Here is a 19241-nt window from a genome sequence, read left to right on the forward strand (position 1 = left end):
AAATTTCGATGGGGACAAAAGTGTAAAAGATGCCGCTGACTGTCATTTGTTGTCCAAGTTAAGTTAAAGCCAGGTCACTCTGGGTCAAAGTAATGCTTTCTAAGAGGTTCCTTGCTTTTCTCCCAACACAGCTGAAACAGTACCATCAATCATCCATCAGTTGTCACAGCCTGAAGCTAAGGTCAGAAGAAATCCATGTCAACACAAAAGGCCATATCTTACCATGCGCTTTTGCTCAGCTGGACAGTCTGCTGGTGACACTATGTCAAGAGACTGCTATCCTACTCTATAGTCCTTCTCTGTGACTGACTTAGTCAATGAGAAGGTCTCATATGACCTCTTCAACACCCCTATCCCTTTTGTCACCTGAGTTGGACCACCAACTTCCATTACGCAGTTAAGTGTCTCGACTACAAGACAGATTTATCTAGGAAGCTGTCAGCTGAGTTAACTCGCAAAGCTTTGGGTAGACAATTGGACTTGGCCCTGTGTCACGAATGACACTGTTCTCGCTTACATGCTGCTCTGTAAATGACACTTTTTGCTGTGCAGAGTCAAGCATTAGCACAATGTCATCTGTAATCTTGTGGTGTAGGAGCCATTAAGAGATGCAATACTGATATCTATGTATGTCCATGAGGTCACTGTTTTAAAGACAACAAAACAACCTACTATGTATTCGATTGTGAATTTTCAGGTTTCTATTTTTGACTTTCCTTTGGACCAAACATGTGCTAGGCTGATAGTCAGAGCACTGAATAAGCATTTTAATTTACCACATTGTGAGGATATGACATATCTTCACGTGTCTGACTGGGCTGACAAGATGGACACAAAAGAAACCTTTCTGTGAAAATATCCTAACTGCAGTGGTAGACAAAAAAGTCAAAATGATATATGGCTTCACCAAATTGACAGTCACTGTTGGACAAAACATAGTTTCTAAATATAATCCTCCATTGTTTTCTCGCCTTTAAGAAATGTTCTTGCTAGCTGTTTAGTTGTGCCACCTGTTGTCTTGTTAATCATGCTGTGAAGATACTCATAAATCATAACATTCTTCAATTAATCAAGCTGTCAGCTTCTAGGTGAGGGGTCATGCATGGAAGAGACAGAGGTCATCGGTGCGGTGTGAAAGGGTCATGGTTGTGTGGCATCTCTTATTCTTGGGAAGTGTCAGTAGAGGAGCCAGCGGAACAAAGGAGAAATCAAAGTCCAAGGGACACGAGAAAAGGGGGTTGGGGAAGCGGCAGGGGAACCTAACCACGTCCACAGAAAAGAAGCAGGGAGCAAAGCATAAAGCCAGTCAAATTGACCTGTCATTACATCAAGAGAGCCGTGCCAAGCCGCTACATTATCACGCTCACCATACCCTTTTAGATGACAGAGTTCCTGCAACTTACCAGGTTCCTGCAGCACTCTATTTGCATAATTAACAAGTCATTCATGTGTCATTCATATGACTTCTATTCATTTCTAGGAGACTTCAGATTAAATAGCATGCACTGAATCTGGTAATTTCGACTGAGTGTCACATGATTATTACTCTAGAAACACAAATTAGTCTTTATTAGTTAAACAACTCTATCAATGATGTGTCCATCCACTTCAGGATAAACGATAAAGACAGACGTAGAAAAAACAGCACAGAACATCGTATTGTATGTTTGTTATGTGCATTTCTGTGCGTCTTTGGAAATGTCTTTATACGGACAAGGGAACGCAGGATCAAAGACGGTGGTCCTTTAGAAGTCGATGGATTTCAAAATGCCCACTGGCAGAAGGGGCACTGTCACACACAGAAATGTCTGGTTACACAGAACAGAGCAAGGAAACCTCAAAATATTCAGGTCCACTTTATTAACAGCAATATGACACAAAAATAACTCAAAGATATTGCACTCAAATGGGTACTTAAAAGTTAGGAAAAGGTGCACATTATGGAAAAGTTGTTTAATATTGTTTTGTTTTGGGGGTTTTCTTATGAATAATCATATCTACTTAATATTTCTGATGGGATGGTTGACATGAAGATATATTAACTACTTTATACAGCACAGTATGTATCTGACATTTCGGATTAAAAAAATCCAGAAAGTACCCCGGACCTACAGTTATAACATAAATCTAGTGTAGTAAAAAAGTGCAGTATTTAGTTCCTTTCAGTACCTTTCCGTGACTCATTTTTTTATTCCTATTTTTTTATAAAACACTTTCAGTTAGGTTCAAATCCAGAAAATTGCACACATAATTTAGAAGCGCTATTTGATTCAAGGATATCCCTATAATATAGCCTCGCCATACATCTTATAGTCAACTCTGGTGGTTTACCTCTTTCACACTGCTGTAGGCCATTACAGAAAAAGCTCCATGAACATCAACAAGCCACATGAAGCTTAGTACATGCAGGTTTGAGGTCTATAAATAAACAAAGTGTTATACAACAGTTGCATTTATCTCTGTTTGAATTTGGAGCACAGTGCCACCTTTGGTCAGCAACAGTGCATTTTTTATACACAATAAACGTGACTGATTATTTCCAAGCAAGAAAACAATTAGCAGAATAAACGTGCCCTCTTCTCAACTCTCTTTCTCATAAAGGTGAATGAAAAGCTAAATTTATTCTGCCTGGAAATTATTCTTAGCATTACTTTGTCACAATTTTCGCCATTTAATTTTAATAAAAGCATGCCATTTGCAGATACATGCCAATCTTTCCTTGTGGTACACATCTTAAAAGCACAGCAGAAGTACTTTAACCCACCACCATTTAGCACATGAGGTCACTCATTGCTGATAATTACAACATCTGTAATTTCCTGTCTCGATGTGCTATACATCAAGCTTGAACTTTACAGAGCTTGACGTGTCAATCTGCTCTATGTATTTCCCTTTGCATTAGTGAATTTGAATGACATTTAAGTCTCACAAATGTTGCTACCAGCCTGTCACTGCCCACTCATCCACCAGCTTAGAATTTGCAAGTGATTTTAGTCATCGATTACTAAGTGAAAGCCTCCTGCAAGTGTACTCGGGGATATTTAAAAGATCTTTAATGAGTTCATGTTACCACTTAAGTCAATCACTGCTCTTTTTTTAATGGGGGAGAATTGTGTCACAATTTGAGCAAGCCACATTTCCCACAAATCAGAGAATGCTTGTGCTCTGATTTGTGATTTATGTAGAAATGTTTCTTTTTACCCCCCAAAATAACTCATTTAAATGTTACAGATCAGCACTGCTTTGCAATTTGCAAGAGGAAAAAAAAAATGTTATGCAGCGCTTTATACATTCAAGCAATGCAAAACATTTATGCACTACTGCCAATTGAGCTTTTTTAACCGTTTGATTAAATGCTTTAATCAATCACGATCCCAGCCTGTGTATTAATCACTTCATCAAGCAGTTGATGCATTAGGTTTTTAATGGACTCCATTTATTTTGATTTCTCCTCTCTTCATCTTATCGAAAGGGCACTCCCAATCTGGACTGATAAAAAGGGGGATGTGAGAATGGCTGCCTATAGTGGCAAGAGCTCAGACAAGCCAGTCCCTTAACTTCCTTACAATCATTCTGTTCAGGCTTAACCAATTTATTAGTGGCAATATGTGTCCTGAGCAATGGCTAGGTAAACCACATAGCTTAGCTTAGATAAACAGGCGCCCATTCATTTGTCTCCTCACCTGACACCATGGTGATGTATGATCCTAATAAGATTAATATCCCCTGGATTTATTCCCTCTTAGTGCCTTTGGGCATCCTTTAATGTGCCTCCTAAATGATCTAAGATGGGGGGTTTTTTCTATGTTGGGTGAATTGACACTAGAAATATAACTGTTTGGGTAAATACTTCAATTCATGCTGATTGTAACACTTCAGATGTAAATGATGGCGCTAACAACAGTTTATTGCGCGGAGACAAGGCAGTCTATTCTTACACTTGAGCTGTGAATGAACATTCTTCCCTCCAGTGGAAGAGCTGAAAACAAATTTCTAAAACAGAAGCTTCTCTCGCAATTACATTTCAAGTTTCTGTTGTATTCAATAACGCATTAAAGTAGTCATTGAACCATCGTGTTCTGGTCAGAAATGACCACAATTAGCAAACAATCCATCTCCTTTTAAGCCCCCTCCCATCCAACCCTGCCATCACCCAACCACTGCCGCCTTTAGTTTGGATTCATGCGCAGACTTTCTGTCTCATCCATATCTCCCCCCGTCTGCCCTTCAGCTTCTCCTCTTCTCTCCATTGTGCGCTAAAAAGCTATTGTCTGCATCACCTGAAACTCTGTTCGCTGTTACGAGGCAGCGGTGAAAAACATGAGAGTGCACAGGTTTGGAACGTTGAATAGAAAATTGTACTTAAGTGGTCTTCTCTTGCCCATCACCTCTACCCTCTACCCTCCTCCACATGAGAAGGGCTGCTGGGGTGGGCTGGAAGGGGAAGCCAGCAGGGCAATAGCAAACTTGAAAGCAGCCAACATTTGCAGCACTCTTGAAAAACAAGCATTTCACACCTGAAGCCTTTCATGCAGGGCCTCGAGGCATCCCCTTCAAGGCATTTAATTGGCTATTGCTTCAGAGCTCGTTCAGTGTGCCCATTATGGTGAGGCGACAGGCAGCCAAGTATGTCGAATGAAAAGGGTCCTTCTCCCAGATGGGCCTAGTGGTATTAAAAACTACCCGATTACTTCTTGTTGACTGGCAGAGGTAATTCAGATGTATGCATATCTACAAATACTTACAATGAAAAGAGTAAACTAGAAGAAAAAAAAAAAGACTGGCCTTCATGATTCCATCCTTCCAAACTCAGTTACAAAGACTGTTAGGCTATGCAGACATTATGCTGTGATACTGACGTACATATAATATAAAGCACTGCACATACAACCAATAGCTCCAACTATAGCTCACCCGTTAATCAATAATGACATTTGAACCAACTGTGAAACACTCTCTTGGTTATTGTCAACTGGTAAAAATGTAAAATAAATAAATAAATAAAACACCCTGCAGCATGCCTCTACACATCAGGCACTTTGATCATTTAAAGTTCCAGTCGAAATGAAGACATTTGTGGCTTCTCTAAACATATATTTCATGCTTTAATCCCAGCCCTGGGACACAAAGCTCTAGGATATATGATGTTCCACTTTTGTTTGGCAGTTCTAACTTAAAAATATAGTCTTCTTCCTTCCCTGTGCCATCTGCCATCTGAAGTTTCACCCATATCAGCCTGAGGCATTGGAGCCCTCAGTGGAAATGTTTTTGAGGGCACCCTGACTCCCCATGGATGGACAGCCTTGGGGGAACCAGATAAAGTAGGTGTTTAGTCTCTGGGCTGCTGATGAGGAAGGGATTGGCTTTTAGCTGGGTTCGGGCTCATGGGAAATCTGGCGTGCAAACTAATTACATTGTGCTGCCAAACTGCCTGTGATTACAAAATGGAGAAGCGGCGAAGGTGGAGCTAAGACTTTATCAATTGCCCTACTATTTCTTTTTTAGAAGAAAACAGCTAAAGTTAATGAGATTATTTAACGAGATCTTCTTTGTGTAGAATGACTTGTATTTTATTTAAGAAATAACAACTGTAACAGACCGATCGATGAAAAGATGCTCAATAAATGAATGAACGACAATTAAACTACTCCACTGTCAAAATCTTTTGACATGAAAGTTGTATCATCTGAAAAATCTGAATTCTCAGGATGGTTCAGCACCAGCAAATATCTAATTACTTCTTCCATGTTTCCCCACCTGCCAGTCACACTTTTGGAGAAAGCCACTTAAAAACAGGTTAGCTCACAAATTATCTGCTATATTTGTATTAACGCCTCAGCTGGTGGCATAGACAGCCCCCGAAGATCCGCACCAGGCGAATCATTAAAGGTACACTGAGCTACTAGTTCACCTCCCTCATCATGGACCAAACCGAAATTCAGGCTCAGTATCTGAATATTTGTGCAGTTTTGTTAAAATGATATTTGATTTGTGTTACTTACTTCTTATAGCTGTTATAAGGTTCAATATCCAACATTTGTGATGCTCTATGTTGCCATGTGGACATTATCACTGTATTGCATGTGCAGATGCAAACTTAAGGCCATGTCAAAAAAAAAGACATGATTTTTTTTTTTTGAAGTTTTACGGTGAGTGTGTGCAGACCAGCTTTCCATAAAAAAAAATCCTTGTGTTGTTTCTTGGAAGCTTGCAATAAAGCATAGCAAGGATGCCTATAATGGGAAATAAATCTTCTATGCTCCTGCCATTATTTTTATTACATTATGTTTCATTACATATGAATGTGCTTAGCAGATGTCTCAAAGCATTGTGACTTACATAACTTATATTCTAGCTCATAACCCACTTATACAGTGGGACATGTCACCAGCTCAGATGAAGAACATTTGTCAAGGACGGAAAGACAGCGCGCACTGAAGCAATAACATCCTTTAAAATAACTTCACGTTTTCCCCTTTCTCCTCACTCATTCACTTGCTCACCCTTTTCCCTCTGACAAAGGATTTGGCATCTTGTGGGTTAAAAGAAACAGGCTGATTTTATAAGAGGACAGTAGGCACAGTCATGGATCTAATCATCAAGGGTGGGGTGGGGTTGGGTGGGGGGATGGAGGTAACATCAGTCAGTGACATGGAGCAACATGATATCAGACACAGAATAGATCACTGTCTGTGTGGTATACATAGCACCACTCTTCCTGAGACCTCATCCTTCAAAGGGGCAAACTGGTTGTGGTTAGGGAACTGAACTTGGGACAAGAGGGCTACAGGTTCAATATCTCCAGTCAGACACTGAGCAAGATACTTAACCTGAGCTGCCTCAATGAACAGCCCGACTAATAAATAGATGGCATATAAAATGTCAGCGCAGCACTGACAGATAGTTGCACTGCAATAATAACAACAATACAGAGCTCCTATACAGGAGAAAATATTTCTTTATAAACTGCAAAAGGCACTAGTGTTAATAATGAAAGCTTAATAAATGCCATTTATTTATTGTGCAGCTTTTTTCTTTCTTAATTTATATTTCATTATATTTGCGTTGTGTCATTTGTAGTTAACGTTTCAAGGTCTTATTCTTCCCTTGCTACTAAAATGTAGAATTTTTTTTTTGTGTGTGTGCCATTTTAGGTTATATGTCTTATTTGATTCTGTGAAGAACTGATCTGCGTTGAAAAAAGTACTCTATGAATACACTGCTTCATTTTCGGCTGTTGTTATTATCATGCAAACTGCCTCCGTTGCGTGATGGCTAAACCCTTAAGTAAGGTATAGTCTCTTTTCTTACATGGCTCTCGAGTATCTGTCCAATGCTCACAGAGCAAGGTAGGAAAATCAATAAACCAACAGGACAGCTAGTCTCAGAGGAATTCACTTTGGATTAAGAATAGAGGAAAAAAAGAGAGCAGAATGCAATGCTGAAATTGCATTATGACATTATCAAAATCCTCATTGATTACTGATGTGTAAAAATAAAAGGTAATCCTACAAGTAGTAATTGAAACGAAATCCAGAAGCTCAGTGTTCGACTGGGAATGATAGCCAATGACATGACATTAAGCAACGTGAGACAAGGGGCAGTGGTTTAAGTGATCTGGCAGGCAGTACGATGCCCTCCTGTCAGGATCGATCAGTCCTGCTGAAATTTAGAGCAACACTCTAAATTGGTCTTAATGGTGTGTTTCATCCTCCAGTCTCCTCCACACATTGACTGGAAGCCAGTGTCCTTCATCACGCCAGGTTCCTGCCCTCCCTTTCAATCTGGGCATACCACTGATCTCTGCTCTCTGTGGAGAAGGAGCAAATCAGGCCCAGAGCACCCACAGCATCGCGTGGCTTACATCCCACCTCCAATAGTCAGGGAGTTTCCCCTTTCAAGGCAATAAAAAAAGACTTCAAAACAAACCCGAGCTCCTACTGGGTGCCAAGCAATTTTCTGATCTGGTCAAAATCCACTTCTTGCGTATGTGAATTATCAAATGGCAGCAAATAGCATATATAGAGTCACCAACGTGAACAAACTGGATGGTATAGGGGTGGCTTCTGCCTCAGCCTTTAATGGGGCAGACCTATTAAGGGGCACGAGAAAAAAAGGGAACCGAAAAAAAAAACCCCTCTATGCCCCTTTTTCCACTCTCTTGGAAAGTAATCTGCTTACATCATTAGGCTAAGCTTGCTGAAACAAATTACCAGATGTTGTGTTCTTTTTTCTGTCGTCTTTTTGTCAGCATTTTAAAATACTCTCCTCTGTTTTTCCTCACTAGCGCCCCCACCTCTCTAACACCTCTGCACAATAAGGCCATTTGCAAATAACAACAATTGGAAAAAAGAAGCGTCCCTCCCGCTATTCACAACCCCTATCTGGTTCTGTTCACGTCCTTCCATTTTCGGGCGATCCAGTCATGTAGCGGCTAATGACCTGAGAGCAGCGAAGAAGAAGAATGAAGCGAAGCAACTGAGGTCCCCCACCCGCAGTTGCACTTGGTAGGGATTTTTGAGGGTCTAGTTTAGCTTATCACATTAAAACCCATTCAGAGATAAAGACATGTCCCAGTTCTTATTATAACTGTGTAGCATGCTGAGCGTGCAAACACATATTTCAATCCGCTTTCCTTTTAGATATTTCTAAGAGCAGATGTAACATTAACTCCAAAGTCAATAGAGAAGAATTAGGCTATGTGTACAATGCCCTTGAAATATTGTTAAATTACAATTTTGATGCATAATAATGATGTAAATAATGACTTGCAGTATTGTTTAATATATATAAATACAAATACAATATCTAAGAGTGTTAAGCTCCTAATATTAAATAAAATAGCAGTGTTAAAGATGACTAAAGAAATTAGATCCTTTAGGATTATTTATTTTTTTTAACTGTTATTATTATTATTAATATCATTATTATTATTATATTGATATCAGAGATCAATTAGGATTCTCTAAATTTAAATTTAATTTGGTATTCCTTTCTGCAATTCCTGCAAATTAAATTTAAGCTTGTCATTTAGTCTAAACATCTGCCTTTTCAGCGTGGTGGCAACGGTTGTAAACTGGAAAATTCAGTGTCGACAATACGACCTCGCCTTAGATTGATTGTGTGAGACTTTTAGAGAAAGCAGTGTGCAACAAAGCAGACATACTGTCCATCTGGCCCTGACATTATTTTCTTGACACATAAAAGAATACATAAACAGATATATAGTTTAAAATCAAATTGCTTGTGTATTTACCTCTTATCAACAGCCAGGCAGCAATTGTGATTCATAGCAGTCATTTAAGTGATAATGCACTCATTCACTACACTAACAAACGCATAGCTCCTGGTTATCAGTGTGTCAGCGTCGTTGTAATGCTAGTCGCCAAACAGGAGGCAGAAAACTCAAGATGGCGTTGATTGATAAATTGACAGGTTAATTTTCGGACGGATAATGAGACCCTGAAAGGTGGTTGAGAGAAGTCTCTGGCCCTTTGCTCTACCTTGCATGCAGTGCCATCTATCTATTAATGCTAGAACCGCAACTAAGAGCAGGTGTCTCAGGCCCTGCCAAATGTTTGTACTTTCTGGGTTAAATGCTTTATATCTTCTTTTTCTTTTTATAAAAACTCAGGGAAAAAATAGCAGTAATTTCACAGAAAATTTCAACTACAACATTTAATTATTAAAAAAGTTTATACTATAACATATAAGGCTCAAAACATTTTAACATCTGATTGTGCAAACAAATATGATTCAGAACTGATCTATATTTTATCTACAGCTGAGTCTGTTATTAAAACTAATTTTAGAAACAGATCAAAGATTTACAAAAGAGAAGGGTTTTTTTCTCTTTATCCATAGCGGATCATTTTTGCAGCTACTTTGTGACATATGTTGGACAATACCATACATTATGATTTTGGAGAATACTGTCATTTTCTACAATTGCAATTAGCAAAATTGTGACTAGTTCTAAAGAAATAACTAGGCAGTCCAACTTGGAGCTTAATTAGAGGGCAAACTGTTAGAGCAGTAGCGAAGGTTTAACTAGAGGTTAGAAAGGTTTCTATATCTTACACACATTTCTACCACTTGTCATTGCAATGTCCAACTCAGCAAGCACTCTAATTAAGTCTTCACCAAAGTTACACTGCAGCTACTCCTCATGAATCAGCATACAGTGTAATGCAACTCAAATGCCCTTATTTTACTTTGAGCCCTAATGCTCATTATTTCTATTTTGCCTGATGTACTTATTTGTCAATTTGCGTGCATCTTTATTTAATAAAGGGGAGACGTGTGGAAGTAATTTCATATTGTGAGATTGGGGAAATCGTTTACCAACATGTCAGGATGACAGTGACAAGACGGAATTACTAAACATGACTATGAACCAAAAGATTCTTTTTTTTTATAAAAACAAGAATTCCCAAGAAAAGTGCATAAAATTGCTTAGTTGAATTAAAAAAATAGTAATTATGGTTATTGAATGCAATTATTTGCATAATTGCTTCTATATTTTCATATAACAGTAAAGGAAGATGGCACTTTTTTCCCTTCTCTGTACTAGTCTCTTTTCTCTCTTTTAGATATGCCTTGAATAGCTCTTAAACGAACTAATTCTTTTTGCCAAGAGCAAAATCTTTCAAATTTATTATCCAACAATTAATCGAAAAACTCTTTCACCTTTCAAATGACATAGATGTAGCTATATTGCCTTCTTAATATTTTTTTGTCCTATCAAAATAGGATTTTCCCATTTTATGTTCCCTAAATAAATGCCATATTCTGTCCTTGAAATGAACACATTAGGAAGAACAATTTGCAAAGCACAACAACAAAGAATAAATCATGGACGTGACCATAGTCATGACACTCTGCGCTGCAATATTTAACAAGAAAATAGAAATAAGCATAATAATACATGTTTCTAAACAATAGTAATGACAATATAATAATTAATATATTCTCCTAAGTCAGTTAGACTGCAGTCTTTTTTGCATTGTATTCAAACATGAAAATAAGGTGTTGCTATGCTCTTGTGAAAACTCACACGCACAAATTTGTAATGCAAAGGCTCAATGCAAATCAAACCAAAACTAATTTAACGCCAGCAAAAGTATGAAAGGACCCAAACAAACTGCAGAACAATTTGAAAATCGGGTATGCATGTCTACAATACGGCTCCGCAGCCATTTTCTTAACGTGCGTTTTGTCTTGTATTATTGAAATCGAGCGCAATTGTGATGAGAAGAATTATGGCTTAGGGACTCATTGTATTGCTGTAAATGCTGTTGATTACCAATAACCACATGGTCACAACCAAGGGTGCCTCACTCCGCCCATTCATTTGAACAGTGTTCTGAGCTCTGACAGACACCACAAGAACGAAAGGAAGGGTGCAGAGGACACATCTTGGGGGATTCACCCCATCTGAGACTCCAAAGCGCCCAACAGCTTGATCCTGTGTCACTCTGAGGGCATGGCTTGGCTCTCCCTTGATTTGCTTTTGAAATCTAAACGTTTAATTGTGGTCAATGAAAAGGGTTCAAGCAAATGAATGGTTGAAGAATATGAGCGGAGGGAGGGGCTATTTCTGAGTGTCAGGCTGTAAAATGAGTATACATAAAAAGCAGGAGAGAGAGAAAAAAAAATCAAGAGGGAATAATGAAATTAGGGATGGGGCGAGGGAAAAAGAGAAAGCAAGGGCTGGAGAACTTGAGGCACTGACCCCTATCGTCCATGGTGAAAAGCAAGAGATTAGAAAGTGTTTCATGCTAATTTCCATGGAGATTTCTGTAATTTCTCAAAAATTACTTCTTCCTGCTTTGATTTGTCCATACTGCCGGGCCCCCTGCTAGTGTTGTCGGGGTGGTCTACTCTATCATGACTCTGCTCTCGTGGGCCCCTCGATGGCCCCTCGCTGCGGCCAGCCGTCTTGAGATTACTGAAGCAGCGCTGACGTCTCTATCAGCTCACGCCACTGTCATGCCCTCTCCCAACCCCCTACCATTCACCGATCCCATTCCCTCAGCCCAGCTTCCTTTCTGCCCACCCACCACCAACCTGCCCTTAGTGCAAACTCTCACAGATCTGTCAGATGATGGCTTCATTGGTTCGCATGGCTCTCTGCAAACTCATACCGGTCTTTTTACACTCCCTCCTTCCTTCCTCCCAGCCCTCCAAGAAACCTGCACCTCAAGAAAAATCTCTATCCCTCCCTCCTATTGTACACTGCTTCACCTATTGCTATCCCTCAGCCTTCTTTCTCTCTGCCTCATCCTGGTTTATGCTTCTCCCTGCCACATCAAAGGAGAACCAGGGGTCACGGAGCCACAGGCATGGAATATAAATGCAGCCAACTGCGTGGCAGTATGGGAAATCAATCCTCTAAAGATAGCTCCATACACTTCATGAACCCATCATCAGTCTCTGATACATATAGTAACATATAGGAATTTGTGTGGCCTTTTGTGCAGTGTATACTGCACAGTACGTGTGTCTCAAAACACCTACTGCTTGCTGTTATGTACTATTTCAGCTCACATTTTCTTAAGAACTTTAGTTTTCCTTGTTTTTAACAGAACTTATGATATGCAGCATGCACTACAGTATATAATGAAGTATATGAATGAATTCCAAGCAAAACTATATTCCTTAAATATGCCTTCGTGAAGTGTCGATACAATTTGCAGATTTTGTGTTTATTGCTAACACGACTTTGAATCTGCCTTTGTGAGAGTCTGCATGTGTGAGGGGGTTGGTGAAGAGAAAAACGGCCGAGAATAACACCGCAGCAGAAATATGTAAACAACTTTAGTTGGAGGCCCTGAGCTGGAGATTCAAGCCAGCATTCACAGGTAATGTTTTCTGTAATATCAGATATTTGCTTTAAGCACCCGTGATGCAGTCAGGCTGTCTAGTGGGTGATGGTAAGATATCTGGCTAAAGATAAAAAAGAAAAAAGAAAAGAAAACATGACACAGAGGAGCGGCAACATCATTGTTATGAATTCAAAGAGTCTTGAGGGATGAATGGGAAAACTAGTGTGATTGCCAGACGCTGAGAACTGCAGCAGGGTTGGATGGCTCCGTGTGGGGGTGACTGGCTCTGGTTGCTTAGCATTAGTATTAGATAAACACTCTGTCGGAAGATGTCAACGTCTCCATTAATGCCAGAGCTGCCACACAGGCTGTGCTTGAGTGACACAGTGTTTTGTGGACTGTGACAGGGGTTGTAAAAGCGAACTCTCTCTGGCTACATCTCCGAGCCTGGTGGAGCCAAATCTTGGCGACATCTGGGAGCGCAAACACTTTTGACACTGTAAGGAAATTATATTTTGGTACTCTCATTCTCACCTAGGGACAAGCATTAAAATTAAATGAGAATGAAATAACAATTGAAAAGACGTTTTAATTGCACCGACTTAAATGTGAATGTTTACTTAGTTCGGCTTTAATATTTTAATTTTGAGTTTGAGGCTTATTCTGAGTTATAAGTGGGGGAGAAAAAGGCTTAAAAACAAACTTTGCTCACTTATCACTCTGTACCAACCACAAACAGATTAGCCTCATCTGGAAGTGTGGTTACCCCAAAAGGCTTTTCCAAAGTCTTTACAAACCACAATATGGAAGCTGTGTAATCAGCACAAGTCTAATGCACTTAAAGCCTGCCACAAGTACACATATTCACCCACACAATGCGCAGGATATGGGTTTTTCCATGCTTTCACAAAATGGGCCAAGGCATTTTCCAGTTAGTAATTATACACACACAATACTATTCCAGTCAAAAATATTGCGCAATTTTTGCTGTAAAAGTTGTAGAATTGATTAGGAGTATCTCTACTTACACAAAACGAAAAAATTACAATGTCTGTAAAACTAACACTGAAAACAAATGTACAACTACGCATATAGCAGGAATCCAAATGACCTTACAAGCATGAGCATGCAGGGCCACTGTGAAAGTATTCAAAGACCATTTCATTCTCCAGACTTGAAGGATTTTCTCAACATCGCGACCACAAAAAAAAAGTGGAAGCAAAACAATATGAACCAAATGTAAGTTGTATGTCAAGTTCAGAGTATATTTCATAGTTTTCTCCCATATATTTAGTAACTGGTTGAAAACGTTCAGCCTCACAAAACACTGTACAGAATTAAACTGCCTTGAGCTCAATAATTCTGACCATGTAGGCGCTGCTGAGTTGTTCTGCAGGCTTGAGGGTTGGACAGTGTAGTGTACTCTTCCCCCTAATGCCCTGTCCATTGATCTTTCCCGTAACTACAGCTCCCCACAGAAACCCACACAATCTGTGCAGAGGAGTGCTCCTAGGCACCCCCCACTTCAAAAGGTGCATATTTACTCTTAGAAATTTAGAGAAAGTGCAGCTGTGGATGCATCCTCCAACCTCAATCAATGATAGGGCTGGTCCTCCTGACCCCCCCCAACCCCACCCCCCGCTGGCTAATAAAGTGCTTCTTAGGCTTGGTGGTTTCCCTGGAAGCCTTATGGGGTTGGTTCAAACTAGCACTTAGGTTTGTTTCCATCGTCTCTTCTCGAAAATTGATTTTTAGAGAAATACTTATCTTGTTGCTCAACAAAGTTCCAGAGTGAATTAATGCAGACAGTTTTTTTTCTTTCTTGTCCTCTATTTTTCTCATCCAACATAATAACTGAATTAAAAAAATACGAATATCAGACATTTCTGCAGGGCCAAACTGCAGAATAAAGTTGAACTGCACGATCCTTTGAAAACAAAGCAGGGCTTTCTAATGCAATCTACATGTTTTTTAAGAGCAGAAAACTTGAAACCCTTTGGATGCCATATCAAAAAGTGCCTTTTGTTTTTTTAAGGAACCTGTCACACTAGTCTCCAACAAATCTATAGAGTCCTAAAAACATGCCTAGAATAAAATACCTTGATTTTTAAATGATATAAAAAGAATAGACTGTTGAAATGTCTTTATATAGCATTTTCACAGAATCTCTGTAAGAAATATGTGGACTTAACATGTCCTCCTTTCCAGTCTTTGACAAAGGTATTTCATGCTGCGACGCACATTATCATAATTGTCATTTCCAATCTTCAAAAACAAATGTGTATTAAGACAGTGGCTAAAATAGGCCTTCTGCTCAAAATCAGACAATCAAAATCTTTTGTAATTAGCAAGCAATATTATAATTACCAATGATTCAAGCTACTCCATGCTGCTTCTGCCCCCCAACCCTTCTGCAACAATTAGAAAAATATATGTCAGCTGTGATTTTTCCTTTATTTCACTTAAATGTGAGACTCCAAAGTGGCGCAGTGGGGGATTTATTCAAAAACAATGACATTTACAACTCCTCCTTGGAAGAACTGCATTTATTCTCCACTCAGCGGGAAAGACGAAGTTTTAAGTGACTGGACTAAAGGTCTGAAGCGTTTTGCATATCTGCACAACACCACAGAAACTCGATGACAATGTAGTATTCATTGTGTTGAAATTATAATTGTTAGAGTAGTAAAAAAAAAAAGGTAAAAGTTTTACATGAGAAATAATTTCTCCTAACTTTGAATTTATGACTGCATTTGTATGATGAGCACAGCAGCCTGACAAATTGTGACCTTACGACTACACTGTCTGACATTCATCATTTGATCATCACCCTGTAGGTAAATGCCTACCGAACCCAACTTTTCTTTATGGTGTTGATTGCATTCTTCAAGTCTGCCACAACAGTGTTAGCTCTGAAAGAGTGAAAAAAAAAAAACTTGTTTCAATGTCATTAATCCTAACTTGTTTGGACTCCTCACATTGACTCTCCCACACATCTCTTTTTCTCCCCTTTTTTTTCTCTGTCTTCACATACTACTGCTCTCACTCTCTCTGCCTCACTAACATGTTGACAGCAGTTTGTTAGTAGGTATCAGTTTTCAGTGAACAGGCTGAGAGGGAGAGAGGGATGTGGTAATCATCTCTATCTCCGGCTGCTTGGCAGCGTTCCCCTCGGCATGCTGGCAGACACTTGCCATTGAGCGGCTGTCAGGCAGAAAGGGTGTGGGATGTGGGCTCAAGCTACACAGGTCACGGTCATTTCTTTCCAAAAGCCACTGAAGCTAAAACCTTAAGTGGCATTTGAGCTACCTGCACTGTCAGTTCTGACACTCGCAACACTAACAAGGAGACCACCGGTAGAGAGTCAAACTCGATTATGCCTCCCTGGTGGTTTTCCTTAATATAGCTAAGCTACTGCCAGACTTGTTTTCCTAACAGAACAACATTAAGGGATTGTTCTGCAGATGTGTGAGGTATCATTTATCGGTTTATCTAAAAAGAGTAACAAATACATTTCTCCAATGAATTAGATTAACTGATTTAAAAAGTGTGTAAATCTCTATGTAATCTCTATATGATGAAAACAGTATTTTTTTAAATATATTTTGATATATTTTCTAAATTGTTGAATTTTTAATAGTTGTCAATTTTGCCTAATTCTGTATTTATTTTATGCGACAGCGTTAGTTTCCTTGTTTAGTTATGTATGTAGTTATGCATGGCTTTTAAATTCAACTGTATGTAGTGTATAATTATGGTAAAACTGGTGGGCTGCTTCATTTACAGTGTAACAAAAAATAAAATAAAAAACGATTTTTAATTATACTTCAAAAATCTGTCTTTTGTTCCTTCAGGATGCTCTTTTCGTACACAACAGAATTATACTCATTTTTCTCCTTATAATAGCTACTCTGCTTTAATTCAGAAAGGTCTTTAGGTCACAAACCCAAGGACCATATTTTTACTCTGAATTATTTGCAAACATTACTAATCAGCAAGAGAACCCCCATCAAGTTCCAGAGAAAGGTTAAAACTTTAAACAAAACTGCGCGGAAAAGTATCCTGACTTCCACAGCTGCAAAATGAATTGCGCTTGACAAGTTGCAGTCTCTAAGAACCTGAACCTGTGATCTTTAGAGTGATAGCCTCAAGTTCATAGCAACAAATACCCTCAATCACTCAGGGAGATCCTAAGTCTCTCTGTTGGCCAATTACTGCTTTTCAAAAGCCTGCGGCACCCAGGAAACTTTGACTCCTGGAAATAAAGACCAATCTGAGAGAGAAACATTGCAGCTATTAAAATCTTTATAATTCTGTAAATCACAAGTGATTTGTTTTGCCCCATGGCTTGTTCCGATACATCCTTGCTGCTATTGCAAAGGGCACGGGGTGACTGCAATTGAGGAGAGCAAGCTTATTTTTACAACTAAGCTTAGAAAAAAGGGATGCCTTTTTTCTTCTTCTTTTGGAGTGCAGAAGGCAAAGATCTCCTCTGTGTCATAATTGCCTGAAGTTAGAGAGTAAAGGCTCTGGACTCCTGATGTTAGTGTGGGCCTTTCATCAGGGGGGTTGGAGTCAGAGGTGCTTTAAAAAGATCAGGCACTCTGGAGAATCAGACTCTGTTTTTATTTATGTAATAAAGGCATTTTAAAGAGAGAAAGAGAGAAATTAGCATCACTTATCTGTTGATGCCTTATCCCGGAGTGGTGCTGTCATTGTTTAGGATACTGTTTTTGTTGACGATTAAGGCTCCCATTATTCAAAGCAGATTTACATTTTCTCAATTATTTCATTTGTGAACTTCAATATTAAGTATGCTATACTGATTAATTTTGAGGATGGATTCTGAAATTAGCCTGCTTATTCAAACAAAGTGGAAGCCAAAAGTGGTAGAGAGGATCATGCAATTATGAGTAAAATCACTCCAATTAAACAGTGCCATGTTAACTTTTAGAGAGCACACACTCGACATAATATAATTACAAATTGGGATGGAAAAATGGAAAAGAAAACACCAACATTATGGAATGAAGCATTTACAGTTGATGGATTCTCAAAAGGCTCTTCTATCCTCTGGTGCTCTGGGTTAAGAATGGCACTCCTCTGCTGCTGCAACGCTCTCCCTCCCAATCGCCACGCTCCCCATTCAGCAGCGCAAGGCCCCTCTGGTACTAGACAAGGGCCCTGACTGAGGACGCTTTGATACTTCAGCCTTTAATCACCAGAGTATCCTTATAGCACCAAGCTGATGGAAGAATGGGTCATAGGAAGGATGTCCCGACCATAAATCAGACTACAGGGGTGACAGCACACAAAATAGGTGAATTGTCCTTGGGTTCCCAATGCTGGCGGCATCCCTTGTGTCCCCAAGTCACACAACCCTTTTTATTATTTGGGAGCGAGTCAAACGGATGCCCTACCAGCCATTCTGCCCTCCCCCTTGTGTTTTCCCCCTAGTCTTCGAGGCTGGACCCTGCTATGAACTGTTTCCAGAGTCAGTTACTGGTGTAATTGAAAGTGCTTTGTCATCGCTTTGAGCCAAACACTGATGGATGTGAAGTTGAATGAGGTTTGGGTTTTAGTTATACGAGTGAGCCTGCGTAAGATTTATCACCAAAGGCTTAAGAGGCTACAAGGGACCATTAAAGCACCACCAGCATCTACATCACAGTGAACTGTTCATTATTATTCATTAAAACAGAATACCTTTAATATGTCTAGTTTCCCATGTGGAAAAAAAAAACACACACGCCCATATAAATGCTGGAGAATAGAAAATATTCAGCTGCCAGGTTTTACAGTAAAGCAAGTCTGATGCATAAAATACTAAAAATGCCCTTGGAATTAAAAAAAAAAGTTAAAAAAAAAACAAACTTTTTTTTGTCTTTATGTGTATTGTTTTTAATCAATGCCCTCAATTTTGCCCTTTTAAAACTCAGTATAGAGAAATGAATAACGCATATTTTCTTAAATTGTACTATAAATAATCTCTTATAATAACAGTGTTAAACTATACATTTGCTAAACCCGCTAGTGGTTTTTATATCTTTTCGTAATTAGGGTGGCCTATGGAAAACCTATAAAACCATTTAATTTCAATTCCGAGTCGACATCCACATGCAAAGCGTGGGAGGTGTGCTAGTTCTCATTGTCTCCCACTTATTATAGGCTGCCCCCAGCTGCCTGGGCTGTGAGGGCCTGGATTCTGGCTCACATCCAGCATTGCTCTGATCTGGGCCTCTTTGTGATTTGAGGAGTATAGAGCTTTGCTGGGCTGCTGTCCTAGAGCCATGTTGGAATGCAAGAGCAGTGTTGGAGGTGCAGAGGGAAGTGACCTCACTGTGTGATGCGAGCAAGAGTATGGGGCAAGAGTTACACATTGAGGTTGGCTGGATTATAAATAAAGTAGCGTGT

General features: G+C 39.4%; 1 long non-coding RNA gene across 3 annotated transcripts in view; it reads right to left on the reverse strand.

Annotated features, from left to right (window-relative positions):
• LOC102081862 (uncharacterized) overlaps positions 1–19241 on the reverse strand; it is a 96826-nt gene that overhangs the window by 57958 nt on the left and 19627 nt on the right. The window lies entirely within an intron of this gene.

The sequence above is a fragment of the Oreochromis niloticus genome, linkage group LG7, assembly GCF_001858045.2.
Source record: "Oreochromis niloticus isolate F11D_XX linkage group LG7, O_niloticus_UMD_NMBU, whole genome shotgun sequence".
NCBI classification, from domain to species: Eukaryota; Metazoa; Chordata; class Actinopteri; order Cichliformes; family Cichlidae; genus Oreochromis; species Oreochromis niloticus.